The sequence below is a fragment of the Orbicella faveolata genome, unplaced genomic scaffold (assembly GCF_042242905.1).
Source record: "Orbicella faveolata isolate gen_17 unplaced genomic scaffold, um_ofav_v1 contig_46, whole genome shotgun sequence".
Classification (NCBI taxonomy): Eukaryota; Metazoa; Cnidaria; class Anthozoa; order Scleractinia; family Merulinidae; genus Orbicella; species Orbicella faveolata.
In genome coordinates this window covers 22070330-22084572 of record NW_028301576.1, presented here as the reverse complement: position 1 = coordinate 22084572, position 14243 = coordinate 22070330, and the positions used below count along the sequence as shown (strand labels likewise).

General features: G+C 41.7%; 1 pseudogene; it reads right to left on the bottom strand.

The window, feature by feature from the left end:
- Positions 1-383: 383 nt before the first annotated feature.
- Positions 384-4842, bottom strand: LOC149098893 (uncharacterized; annotated as a pseudogene).
- Between the last annotated feature and the right edge of the window lie 9401 nt (positions 4843-14243).

Here is a 14243-nt window from a genome sequence, read left to right as displayed (position 1 = left end):
TTGTAAACACAACAAAGAATTAGTCCAGGCATTTTGTAATCAAACCTGCTACTAATTGCAACAGAAGCTTTCTCATCGTAAACCAGTTAGAAATAACCTATACATTAACATACTAAAAGTCTCTAAAGATTCAAGCGTGGGAAAGCCTCCAAATACGATCAACGTCTAACTCGCTTTCTGCTGCAACATGAAAACGAGGCTATAAACAGGAAGTTGCTGTCTACGGTTATTTTATTCATATAAATCATGCCTTTCCTTTAAAATTAAGAACATACTCTTAGTACAATGTTTCCCGGGCCTTGATCTTAAAATAAAGACCCATAAACGAACAACTTTTAAAATGCTGAGTCATTGGAAAGTTTACATTTTCCAAGACGCGTTTATCCCTTATCTTGACGCTAGAAATAGAGTCATTCTTGAATTGTAATCTACACATGCTATACAAGTAAGTCTTCCGAATCTTCACTTTCGTAGTCCAGGGCGGTGGTAGAGTTAGTGCACGCGGACCCTTTGTACTAGCCACAGGCTGGAGAACACTGCATACCATTCTTACGGCAGATGTACCTCATAGTGCGGCAGTCAGACAAACAGTTCCATCTGATTAACTGTAGAAGCGAGTTTGGCGCAGGCGGCAGGTCCGCCGCAACAGGAACCAATTGATCGCCAATTACTCTCCATCCCCAGTCCTCGATCAACATTTCTGCATCCTCCCCCTGCCACTGCTTTACTTGCAGATAGACGCGCAGGCTGTGGAATCCGGCCGCTGCTGCACTTGGGGGCAGATTCTGTGGCTGTATATAAGATGTCTTTGTTGCAAGTTTCTCAAAGTACCGCTGATACCTGAGAGAGTCAAGACCAACCCCTGGCTTTCCACCGAAAAGTGCCACGAGTGCTTCATCACCTGCAGCAACTACGTCAGATACAGCCGAATGGCAGCTGAACGTGTTAGCTCGCTCTCTGAAGCATGGTACATTCTCAAATTTATTTAGCGCCGTTGCCTTGCCAACTCCATACAGGCGCGAAGCGGTGTCGCAGCCGGTCATGGCGTGATGAAACAGGAGATTCCTGCAAACTTCCCTACCAAGCTGATCTTTGACTTTCTTCATATGCCAAACCCGTGCCCGACTCGCGTTTGCTTTTGGCTCTGGTCTAAAATAGAGACCACAGCCATCTTCAGAAGCATGATAGCACAAGAGGACTAGCAAATCTGTGTCGTCCCCTACAAGAACCGTGGTCTTCGTTCGGGCAGACTCTACGGCAGTTTTCACTATAAGTAGATCGGCGTCACCATCAGAGTGGTGTGTCACGCAGCCTGCATTCTGTAGAGCCTGAGTCAGCGTCATCAAAAAGCGTTGCTTGTTCTTAAGGTTAGAGAGAAAGTTATCTTTCTTTAGCGTGATGGACATGCTTTCTGTAAAGGTGAGAGTGGCAGCAACCTTCCCTGATGCGCGCCTCTGCTGTGTCATAGCTTTAGTTGACATTTCGTCATACCCGTCAAATACCACTATCGCTCTTCCGTATTTCCTACGCACGTAGCTGCAATACAAGTCGCACACTTCCTGGTAAGTTGGAGAACCTCTCGGCCACGGGACTCGGTGGAGAAGGGCACCTCCAGCCAACACATATTGGACATTTCCTTCGGGCTGCGTCTTGGCCTCTAGTGAAAGCTTCGCCCACAGTGCTTCCGCTTGCGCTTGTTTTTGTGGTTGTCTAAGGGTTAATGGGGAGTCGAAAAGAGATGTGGGATAAGTGCAGAGCTCGTATCGAAATAATTCCGCAAGTTGCATGCAGGCATAGATAATAGCCAGATAAGACGTTGCTGCTCCGTTAGGCCCCTTCCTCTTGCCAAGCCTCCGCTCGTCTTCAGACTTCTCCTAAGAACCTGCTCGATGATTAGGTCAATCGATAATCCTGCCCAAAACCTATCACTCCTTCTTGCCACGTGAAGACCGGAAACGAAGTTTCTGTAGACATCCGAATGTTTCGTTTGGAGGTCCGTCATCGACTGTAGGTATAGTCGAGCGCACTTAACGTACAAGTTGTGGCCAGAAGCAGCGAGATATGACAGCATTGTTGTCAATGCCTCGAAGTGGAGTTCCCAATTAGCTGTTCGCTCTGCTTTGATAAAGGAGCGCAATATGTCTACCATTTCTAGGTACTGAATCCAAAGCGCTGCAGTGCGGCTTCTCTCGGCGAGGACGTCTTTCTTTCTGCGTACGCATTCTCGAATCTCGCTCAGAACATCTGTTGTGCTTGCTTCTTCAGCTGACTTTCTTTCCTGTCAACTTATCAAACAATGCACGCGCCTCTTCAATCTTTCAAATTCCAACCTGCGAGTGGATGTCTTCAGGCATCGGCTCCAAACGATGCTGGTGGCCTGCAATATTAAATTAAATTCTCTTATTGCATTTTTTCTTTATTTTAGCAACGCTTGTCGAAGTAAAAGAATTGACTTTAAACTGATACTTACTGTTATGAGTGCTTTCTGTATGAGGGTAAGCGATACATGACTCGGAAATTTCATAAGCTAATTCAGACGCAACAGTACTCTCATTACCTGAAATGATAAAATGTAAAATAATCTGATATAATTGCTGTCTACTTTGAGTGACATGTAAAAGGTACCGTGTTAATTTTACCTCGCTGCTCAGTCTCATTGTCTCTGTTCGCTGTATCTTCACCGTTCGCATCGCAAATTGTGGAATTTTCCTCAGAAACTACAAGATAAAAAAGTAAAAAGAAAATAAGAAATGACAATCAAACCAGATACGTTTTATAGACAAAATAAATGGCTATTACCTGTGTGTTGTAAGTGCGGTATGGGTACTTCCGGAGCTTTCGAATACAGGAGCACATTCAAAGCGGCGTCCACGATGAGGTGCGCACGAATAGCCCAAGCAATTGCTTTTCCGGTCATTATATGGTCTACCGCATTAGACGCATAAATCAGTTCCAGAACTTCTCGTAAACCGGACCCCGCCATCAGATGGCCAATACTTCCAAGAAAGCTCATCTCCGCATGAAAAGCACCAAGACGCACGATCACTTTGGGTAAATCGCTGTCAGCTGGTTCAGACTGTATTATGTCAAAGGCCTTTAACCACAGAGGCTGATCAAATGTGATGATGGGATTGGCAACTCCGTGTTCTTTGGCATGCTCAGTTACAAAGTTCAGGGTGGAAGAGATACACGTGACATCGGTCGGATTCATATCAATCATGGGAAGGAACATAATTGAAGACTTGCCCTGATGCCTTCCTTGGTGAACAGATTGCATCATGCCATTCCAAGATGGACGCGGGGTGCCAAACAGTAGAGATACCTTCCAAAGGACGTCAAGATTAGAAGTGGGGTCTTCCGCTCGTACGAGAACCACGTCATTGTATTTGATCTCCACGTTCACCTGACTGGGTCCACATGGATGAATCTCTGCTCTTCCAGTTGTCGAGATTTCTTCTGCAGTAACTTTGCGTCGTGGGTCATTACAATTGTGTTTAGTACCAGGCGTAACAACTGCGATCATGCCCATACCGTGCAAGGTGTTATTTCGATCGAGTGTCCTAGAGTTGTGGTCAACATTGTCGGCCGCGTACTGAACAAACTCGCCATTAAAAGAGGGTATATTAGTTCCCTGGATAAGTGCAGCATTCTGGTTGAACATTTGCACTTCTTGGTAAGATGAACAAAACCCGTGGTGATGCAAGGTGTCAATAAGGAAGCTGTGGTGCAACTGAACTGCAAGCCCCATCTGTAAAGGTGCGCTAACGACACGTAGCCGCGCAGCTTGAACAATGGCCTTCCCGATTGACGCTACCTTCAACGAATTATTTTTTCTGAGACGAGAACTCCCAGAGATGCAGAAAGCGTGGCAGGAAGAAAGTGGACATGAGATTCGGCATCGGTGTCTATCGTGGGGTAGTTGCCTCTTGAGGTCGGAAGTGATTTGAGGTCGTTTTTTATCAGCCTAGCTGCTGTTTTGATGATGTTAATTTTTTGTTCTTCGCTATCCACGTCATCCTTCTGTACGTAAAACTCTTGCAAAATTGCAGCGGCAGTGGTTCGAAAAGTTACAACGTTCGGCTCACCGTTAATATCCGTTATCACGATCTTATCTCCAAAATACTCAAGAAGTTTGTTTTTGATGTGCTGTCGTCCGTAAGCTTCGCTATTTGTGTCACTCAGACATTCCTCCATTTTCTCCACTAGATCACTCACTGTTATCTGCTCGTCGTCATTTTCTTCAAGAAACTTCGTAACTTTAAAAAAGGCCTCGCGTTTTTCTTCATCCTGGGGACGACCAACTTTCCTTTTTTTGACAGCCGGTTGCTCATCCCCTTCAAAAACTTTAGGTAATTTCCTCTTTGTGCGGAAGTTTACACTGCACGTTTGGTGGTAAACCGCTTCAGCAGCAGGCAAATCATGCACATTTAGAAGCCTTGCTCTTATCTTATCAGACCACCCGTCCCCTCTCTCTGAACAAATTTTCAATATCTTGTCTTTCGTTTCAATTGTCGTAACCCTCAACGCTTCCCCCAGTCTTTTTGTCTGTTCCCCGAACTCAACTTTGGTGCCACAAAAGAAGCAGTCAGCTTTGAATGAGAAACACTGTTCTGCTTGGCGAGTTAGAGAACTACGATTACTAGTTGTTTCGGACGTAAGAATTTTCTTGGCTCGCTTGATGTTACGTGGCAGACAATACTCTCGCCGGCAGTTTTCATGAACCCGCTGCCCAGGAACCGTAGTGATGAAATCATTTCGCTCTCTGCTCGCCCGATTTATTCCCGCGCTTCCCTTTTCTCTTAGTGGTACGACCTCGGCCTCGCTATCAAAGTTTTTTTTCTTTTTTTACGAATAACACACTTTTCTGTGTCATCGATAGTTGAGAATCTCGTTTTCTGAAATTACTGGCAGATCGGAATGTGTAAAAGACATCAAGACAACGATAGATGAATAAAGAGCGCTTTTTGCACAAAATAAATCTCAATTCTATTTACAGCTTTGTGGTACTTGGAAACGTTTAGGTTGATTGCGTAAATGTGACTTAAATTGGCTTTCTCGAATTTTTGTTAAAGTTCGGTTCTATTCTTGCCAAATTAAGTCTTCAGTGAAAATGAATTTCAGACAAATTGTTTTGTGTTCAAAGCGCATTTATTGTTCGGATAAATTTTTATTTCAGAAAAGTTTTTCATTTAGAGATTTCTAAGTTATGAGAAAAAGATAACGCACAAAGCGCGAAGCGATGAGTAAAATATCGATTTTTCGTGCACTGAGTTGAAACTCAATTTGGGATTCACTGCTCAGGTCACGATGAATTTTTTTGAACTGCATTACCTTAGCACATAACAGCCATGTTTCTTTTAGCTTAAAAATTTCTTTTTTACATTTTAACTTTGGTAGCTGAAGGCAAATTCCTACGCTAAATACCTCAAACGGATAAGCAACAGCGCAGACGCTTTCTACCAGCTTTGTGTATTTTTATCGATTTAAGAATCTTATTTAAGCAATTAGCTGATCTAGTCTGCATGTAATTGGACTTACCTATCAGGAAAACACGAAAGACTCTTTCTTTCTCTGCTAGCCCATGCCGCACGTGGAATTGAACTCAAGCGACACAGCAGATAGTACAGGCAGCCTCGCTTCCATGCTGCATTATATAGGGTTTTAAAAAAACCCATTTTTAGTCACCTTCCCCTGCTCAGATTTTCAGAGACTTTTGATATGTTGTAGAGGACATGTTCCTGGACCAAAAGGCGTTAAAAAACCTTCTGTTGCAATTAGTAACAGGTTGACCTATTTTAGGCGATAAAATGCCTGGACTATACGTGTCTCTAGACAGTTTAACTTTGCGGAACTTTACGTATCCCGTAGTGTCCAATTTGTGGTTTCGTGCTGTGTTAACCACTTCAGACGAGGCGGGTCACACAAAGAGAAATCGTTTTGTAGTAATTATCCCAAAAACGTCGGTCAAAACCGAATGAGAGGAATTCGAAGTTACAACAAAATGTGTAAATTTCTTGACTCAAGCAAAACACATGCGCTGCGCCGACAAATGAACCAAAAAAGTACAATTGCTCTGGTCAACGAACGAATACACGGTCGTGCTCTTGCCGTATGCCCATATTCGATAAGAATTTTCCGGGTCCACGTCACGGTTGTACACGCCATGAATACTCTAGAATTCTATAGCTTTGTTGTCAAGATCATGTATTCGAGGATAAACGTATACACGCGCAGATCGCGCATACTTTGAATTCATAGTCTAAATTTTGCTTCCAGGAGAATGCTATGCACCCGAACTATTACCTTCTTTTATAAAGTTCTTTTTAAAAAGGGTTAGCCATCATACTCTAGGAGTAAGACAGATGTGTGGTATACTTTAACGAAAATCCTCGAACGATTATGAACGGAGCGTATTCCGCCATATTCGACAAGAATATTCCAGGTGTACGTCACGTGTTGTGTGCGGCTTGAATACTCTAGGATTCTATTGCGTCACAATCACATATTCGAGTCTAGAATACTCTAGAATATTTTGGCTTTCACGCAGTGACTGGTGTTCAAGCAGGGGTGAATTATATCCACAACTCAAGTTCTAGGGCCTGTTTCTCGAAGGTCCCGAAACGTTTTCGCACCCGAAAAGCCGTAGCAAAATCTCAAAAATTATGAATTCAGAGCTGTTTTATGCACATATTCTTAATATGGAAAGGGGTTCTATATATACAAGACGTTTCACGGGTATACAATGCGGGCCCGAGAGGTTTCCGGGACTTTCGAGAAATGGGTCCCTGGTTGCTTATTCTGCTGTTAAAGTTGGCAGTGCTGGTCTACGTTAGAGCTATAACAGAGGGAGGCTTTATGTTCCTTGCTTGGTTCTTTACGATGGACCACACAAATTATGCCCGATGGATCCCTGTTCATCTGAGAGACATGGTTACACTGAAAGACGTTCATCCCAAAGTTTTTGCAGAGTTTCTGAAAGGAAATTTTGTGATCAAGAAGGCCTAGGCCATGAGGAGAACGATGCTGACGTGAACGATGACGGTGGGGCAGTAGACCTCACTGAGAACCCTGCTGCTCTAAGGCACTGGATAGTTTCTGGGTCGGAGATGGCTAGAGTTATTGGGGAGTTTTAAGTATCAACTAAAAAGAGAAAGAAGTTAGATTCACGATATCATGAGGAGATAAGCATGTGCAAAGGGCATTTGAAAGAGGTGTGAAAAGTTTAGCCAACATCATAGAGGAAAAGGGCAACCCGTTTACTGAGGACAGCAGTGGCGATCTCCTTGCATTGGACAGTAGAGACATCGCCGATCCAGCCGTTATTGACACGTTGCGCCAACTGAGAAGACCACCAAAGTACCTATGTCAAAGAGCGTTTTTAATTTGGGACGAACACCACCCAGAAAGTTTAAAAGCTGAAACAAGAATCAAGAGAGGAAAGGGAGTTAGGAGACGTGTAGAGCCTCCTGGAAACTGGAAAGAGATTTTGCGCATTGATGAAAATAAAATAGAGCTACTGTAGTAGCATCCATCGACTGCAGCAAGCAGATAATCAGCACACATCGCACTGCCGTACTTTGCAATCAATCCAGGGATGTCTCAGGGCTTGCTCCATGCAGGCAGGAGAATCATTCTACATCTGGAAGATGCTGTGAAAGGAGGAACTACTGAGGTTTCCATACGCAGAGTTGACAGTGATGTGGCAGTGACATCAGCTCAGCACCTTAACAACGCTGAAGTATGGATTGCTTTTGGTACCAGAAAATACTTCAGTTTTATAGCAGCTCATGAGATAGCCAGAGCTTTGGGGCCTGATCAGTGCATGGCATTGCCAATGTTCCATGCTTTTACAGGTTGCCATACAATGTCGTGTTTTGGACGAAGAGATAAAAGAACTGCATGGAACACATGGAAATCCTACGGTGACGTCACACCAGCACTTTGTTATTTGCCGGCCATCCCAGAGTCTGTAAAGAGTTTTTTTAAACCATTGGAGTGATTTGTGATAATGCTGTATGACAGCACCAGTAACTTGGAATGTGTCAACCAGGCCCGGAAGGCAGCTGTCATACAGCACACTAAGCAGTCAACGTACCAGGCTGGTTACTGCTGGGGCCATGCAAGTAATGATTGTAATTTCAGAGCTTCCATCGCCGAGTGATTAGGGCTGGACAAGGAAGGAGCTAAGTGGTTGGAAAGTATGCTGGTCAACTCTGCCAGAAGCTATAAGGGCTTGTAGAGAAGTTCTGCGATGGGGTTGCAAGAAAGGTTGTAGACGACAATGCAAATGTCTAAAGACAGCACTCCAGTGCACTTCACTTTGTCATTGTGGTGGACTTTACTCAGAGAACTAGTCAGAAAATATTGCAGTCTCTCGCACATTCCACCTTTCGAAATGGATTTTAAGGTAAATGACGCCAAAGAAAAGAGCGTAAATCTGTTAAATTAACATGTACTACTGTGATTTTGAAAGTTTTAAACATGACGATAAATCGCGGTATATATCCGCCTGTCGTCAACATACTTTGACATAGTAAATAAATAAGGAGAAAGGATTTAAAGGCATGACTGTGATCTTTGCTATCTGATAGGTCATTACAATGTTTTTGGCTGTTTAAGATGTGCTACTTAAATCACAAAGGAAAAACAAAACAAAACAAAAAATAATAGACAATGCCAATATGATAAGTCAATAAAGATGGTGAATTTTAAGCTCGGTAATGAAATGTGAAGGTGAATTAATCAACATGACACGAGCGTGGGACAAAGAAAAATTCTGAGTCCTAGACAGGAATCAGGGCGGGCGCTCTATCCACTGAGCTACGAGAACTCATGGAGAGCAGGGCCATTTAACTGAGTTCATATATGACAGGTGTCCTGCAAACTGCTAGGATCAACACTATCGAAGTCATCGTGAGTAGTGATAAGTTAATAAAGATGGTGAATTTTAAGCTCGGTAATGAAATGTGAAGATGAATTAATTTTTCTTTGTCCCACGCTGGTGTCATGTTGATTAATTCACCTTCACAATGCCAATATGGTAGCCATAATGTTAACACGATGTTGCCATGGCAACGGGAATTATTGTCATGGCAACAGCAATTAGTGATCAGGCAGCTCTATTCGTTATTGTTAATAAGTATGGCGTGAGCAGTGTCTAGGTTTTACAGCTTTGGCTAATTCGTCGCAGTCACTAGTGAAACTGAGGAGGACTACGCCCTTATTTAGAAAGAACCGCCATATTAGTCACGTGACCAATCTGAAATGGCCCTATAACCAAAGATGCTCTGTTGGATATGCTTTCCATGTTTGCCAAGTTTCATTCTTTTATCATCAAAGGCACAATTATTTCATTAATCTGCTAGACTAAGAGGCATGAAAATGAGAATTATTACTTCCTTTGGGGATCGGATAAGAAGCGGTTCTTTCTTTATAATTCTCTCAATCTCTCGGACGAGAATAACTGGGTCTCTCAGACCGATAACTTCAAAAGTGTTTTCAACAGTATTATATCTCCTCGTGTATTCTTTTACCGTCGCATGCGTTTTGCACTATTTATCAACAATGCCAGTGGGCTTTAACTTAAGCTTAACCTACGGATTAGAACCTTAAGTCAGTGGCATCAAAATTGTCACTGTTTACAGAGGATCCATTTTACAAGTTGAGTGGCTCATATCCACTTTGATTAGAAAATATCGGTTATTAACTCAATATTTTGAGTAACCGTACACAAAATGTAAACACAATTTTCAGCTAAAAATAAAGAGTAAATTATAAAACGTAGCTATTATTTTGAGTGCGAGTTATGTTGAGTAAAGTTTACTTCCAATTTGCGTAGTTGTTACTCAGATATGTCATTATTTTACTCAGTAACTTGAGCATGTATACTGGTAAAACACAAGCAATCTCAGTGGTGAGGATTTTTGCTGGATCCGTAAGAAAAACAGAATAGCTTTCAAAACCAAGACCATTCATTATCCCAAGCCAATTGTCTAAGAGTATATTCCATGTCTATTTCTGAATTGATATTCATTATTCACTGTCTTTCGAATTCTTTTACAAATATTTGTTATTTCTTGATTACCTCTCTTCAACGTTAGATTTTCAACAGCGAGTTTTCGCTAAGCATGGTTACGACGATTTGGGCTTCAGGGACTTATGACATCCGGCCATAGCATTCATGTTCAGCCTGAGCTAGCAGGGAAATTTAGAGGCAGCAGTTTGAGACTCAGCAGGTCTCCGGTTTTCTTGGGCATATTGGATTGAATAATGCCCGTGTGGCTTACTAACAGACTTCCTTCTTCTTGTTGTTGTCATTTAGTTAGACTATACGTAAAGCCACTATATTCGAATCTCTTTACTATTCATACCGAAAGGTAAGACAGTGACTACCTGATTAACACCGAAGAAATATAGCACGCTAGGAAATGAGACCGTTTAGTGTACGAAAGTATTTTGGATGTGAAATTCGTTTTCTGGGTTATTTGGGCCTGAAATACGATCCAAAGAAGGAAGTGTCTTTTCTTTTTAGGCTTGTTTACGTTTTGTCGCGTGGGTTACTTTAGAACGTTCTCCTATGTCGTTGTCAGTTACATCCAGAAAGACAACCTGGTCGTATCGCGTATCCGGTGGTTCCCTTTCTCGTCAGGTGGTCACTAAAAACCCCTTTAATTTCTCTATTGCTGCTTTTCCTACAAGTCAGTTTTGTTTTTGTTGCCAGTCAGGTTTCAAACTATTGCCATCGTATCGAGCCGTTCAACCCACATATTCATCACCTTGTGGTCGTGTCTAAGTGAACTGACTTGCTCTGCTCAGTGTAATTCGTTTTCTTTGTTTCAGAATTCGAAACCCTTCCTCGCCTTTGCTCCAACTTCCAACAAAATTTGTCGTTGACGGTCTTGCTTTGTTTCCCTTCGGGATTATTTTTCATGCATTTCTAGCCCTCATTCTTCATTTTAGCGTCTTAATGTGCTGTAAACTACCTTGTAATTTAATTAGAGCATTTGCTTTTGCCTTGCTATTTGAAACATGTAAGCAACGTTTTTGGAAACCTTTGCAAATATTGGCACCATTTGGGCAATTTAGTAAATAAAATGACCTCTCTTAGAGTTGCTTTGGACAACTTTTGAGAAATCATGGGACAACTTGTGGCTGAGGCAAGTCACGGGACCTTCAACGCTGAGTGTCTGACCCAGACCTGCAGACGACTAATGAAACTGCCATATTATAAATCTTAGAAGAATTATAGGTCGAAGTAGTAACACCGACGAACTAAACTAAACTGTAGAAAGCCCATGGCTCTGCATGTTTTTAGTGGAATTCGTCTCTCTTTTTTGCTTGTTTAGCTGTAGAGATATTTGGGTTGGCTTATCTACCAAAAAGTTTTATACAATAAATTTAAGAAGAATCATATGGTCAAACGTCCTTTATCAGTTGCTAGTTAAGCCGACCTACAAAGGTCCCTGTCAGGTTTTGTAGGCTATTTGTCAGTTTTCAGGTACAACTTTCGCATGTTGTCAGTTCTCTTATTTTTAGCCAATTTTTATTTCAGCTGGTTATGGCCAGCATAGGCTGTAATCGGACAATATTTTTTCAGACCTTAATATGTCAGGCAACTGTGTGGTTGCCGGTTGTGAAGAACCGACTGGCTTGTTGAAGCCATCCTTTTTTGTGGTTTTCTGGTTGGTGACGGATCGAGTATATAGCAGTATTTAGTTAGCAGTATTTCTACATTCAGTCTGTAGCTTCGTATGGAGCAATTTTGCCATATAATGCTTTAAATTAATCGAACAATGAAGTTTATCACCTTCTCAATTAGTGATCCATGGAATGATGGGCAGCTTGAATATTTCACAAAAGTCACCAGAACTCTAAGCGTAATTGAACTTCTCTAATTAATGGGAAAGGAAATGTAATTGGGGTTGGGACGGCGTGGGGTGGAGAGGGTAAAATTGTCGTCGTTGGACCTTCACAATTCGACACCTGTCGACTCAGAAGTCGAGTCTAGTAATGTTACGTTCAATGCATGTGCAGAGAAAATAAAACTACACCTTATGCGAACAAAGAAAGTGCCTATGCAATGTATACCTCCTTCTATGAAAGTGTGTGGAAAAGTGATACAAGCGCAGTGATTCAAGACTATCGCAGCTGAAATTTACGAAATTTTAGGAATCTCATGAGAATAAACCCGAAGCTAAGATATTGAAAATATAATTTTGTGATGAAAATGTGTAATATGTACATGTGTGTCTTATTTTCAAGCGCGAGTTCTGCACTGGAAGAATATCGCCCGAGGTCTTGAAGATACGGACCGAGGGCAGCAAGGTCAATAACACTGAACAAAAACCGAGGGCCAATATCCTCCAAGTACGGTCTGCGCAAGTATGGTTAATACGATATTTATTGCACGAGCGAAAATGTTCAAAAAAATAAAATAAAAACTGTCACGAACACGTACCGAACAAGCGCGCAATTGTGATTGGAGAGCTGAGCAGAAGAAAACTTATGTGTTATGCAAAACAAAGCAAAGGGAAAGCTGGAGAGTTGAAGGAAAATTATAAGGAATCTGCTATGTGAAAGCAAGTTCTTTCTGAAACGTAAGCCATAAAACTGCCAGAAGATCTCAGTCGCGCGGCATCATTCGGGACAGTACCCGGTCCAGTACTGAAAGGATATTAGACCGACAATACGGCAAGCTGGATGGTTGATTTTGGTTATTTGCCCTTTGAACTAACTTGTGATAAAATCAAAAATATGTTTTAAATAAACCGAGTAAAATTCACTCCTTTCTCTGAAAGGCAACCTGGCCAGCCAAAAAAAAAGCGTCAAAAGCAACACTAGCCGTGCGTTCGTTGCTAAAACATTTCGTGCGGGATCATTCGGGACAGTTCCCATGGAGCAATATCTGATTGGTTGATTTTTGTTATTTAATCTTTGAACTAATTTAGTCGTGTAATAAAATACAAAGTTATGTTTCAATTAAACCGAATAAAATTCAAGCCTTCCGCTAAACGTCAAAACTACCCCAAAAAACCCCGACAAAAAGAGCACTAGCCGTAATTTCGTGGCTAATAACATTTCTGCACATTTATGTGTGTCATATCAGTCTCTATTACCTGTAGTTTTCCTCCACAAATTACTCAGTAACGACATGGAAGTCATGAAAGGACAGAAAATCTGACGTTGTTTCGCCATATTCAACTTTGTACCTAATAATATATATAAAACAATAGAAGTAAAGAGCTAGATTAGTTGGTCCAAGACATCTACTTGCCACACGGAATTTCACGCTTTTTCCGAAGCAATCATCAAGCAACTCTGAGTAGCAAGTAAATGTCTTGGACCAACTAATCCAGCTGTTTACTTCACTGTTATATTGCTCTAGTCTAACTTTTGAGCACTCTAATAGCCGATGAGGATCTGTTTCTTTTTAAGAATATTCAAAATAATATTTTCAGCATAAAACGGCAGAAAAGTAAAAGTATTCAGCCTCGCCCTGAAAACAACATTTTTATATCAATAAAACTACGCAGGCACGCAAAACACAAACGTGCGAGTAAACCTGCAAAGTGTAAACCAAACCTGGAGAGAACCCGTGCTATATGAATGTTTAGCTGGCGCATACAAACGAAGCCCATGCTATATACACCTCCTTCTACGTACCAGCGTGTGCAGAAATGTAAAGAGATATGAACGTTTTTTATGGAAATGCATATGCTAGTTACCTGTAGCAGAAGACAAGAAAACCCGACGTGTACGCTTGTGTATACCTTGTTCTATAGCATTATCTTTAGCATGAAATATGTATATAGCGACGATTCTCCTTCCTCCCCCACCCCCCCCCCCCCCCCCCCAACTGGCATGTGAAAAAGGCGGGTGCGGCTTATGCTTTATGCAGTGACCCCTAAACGACACAACTTACGATTGTGGTTTTTTATTATCATTTTGACGTGGTGACTTCTGTCAAACCAGGGGTCGATGTGCTTTGAATGTTATTCGAAGTAAAAATAATTTCGTCGTACTAAAAGCAAGTTGCGACAAAGATAGTGCACTCGTATTTTCCTCGCTCTTACGCGAGTGCAATGTGTGTTGAGGCATATATATCAAATATACTCGTTCATCTTTTTTCTCACACATCTCATCGTTAAAGAAAAGAGAAACAAAACAAAAACGAAAACGAAAAGAACGCAGAATCAAAAACAAAAGGCATTGATTCGAATAATAAAAGATTCTAAAGAGAAAGC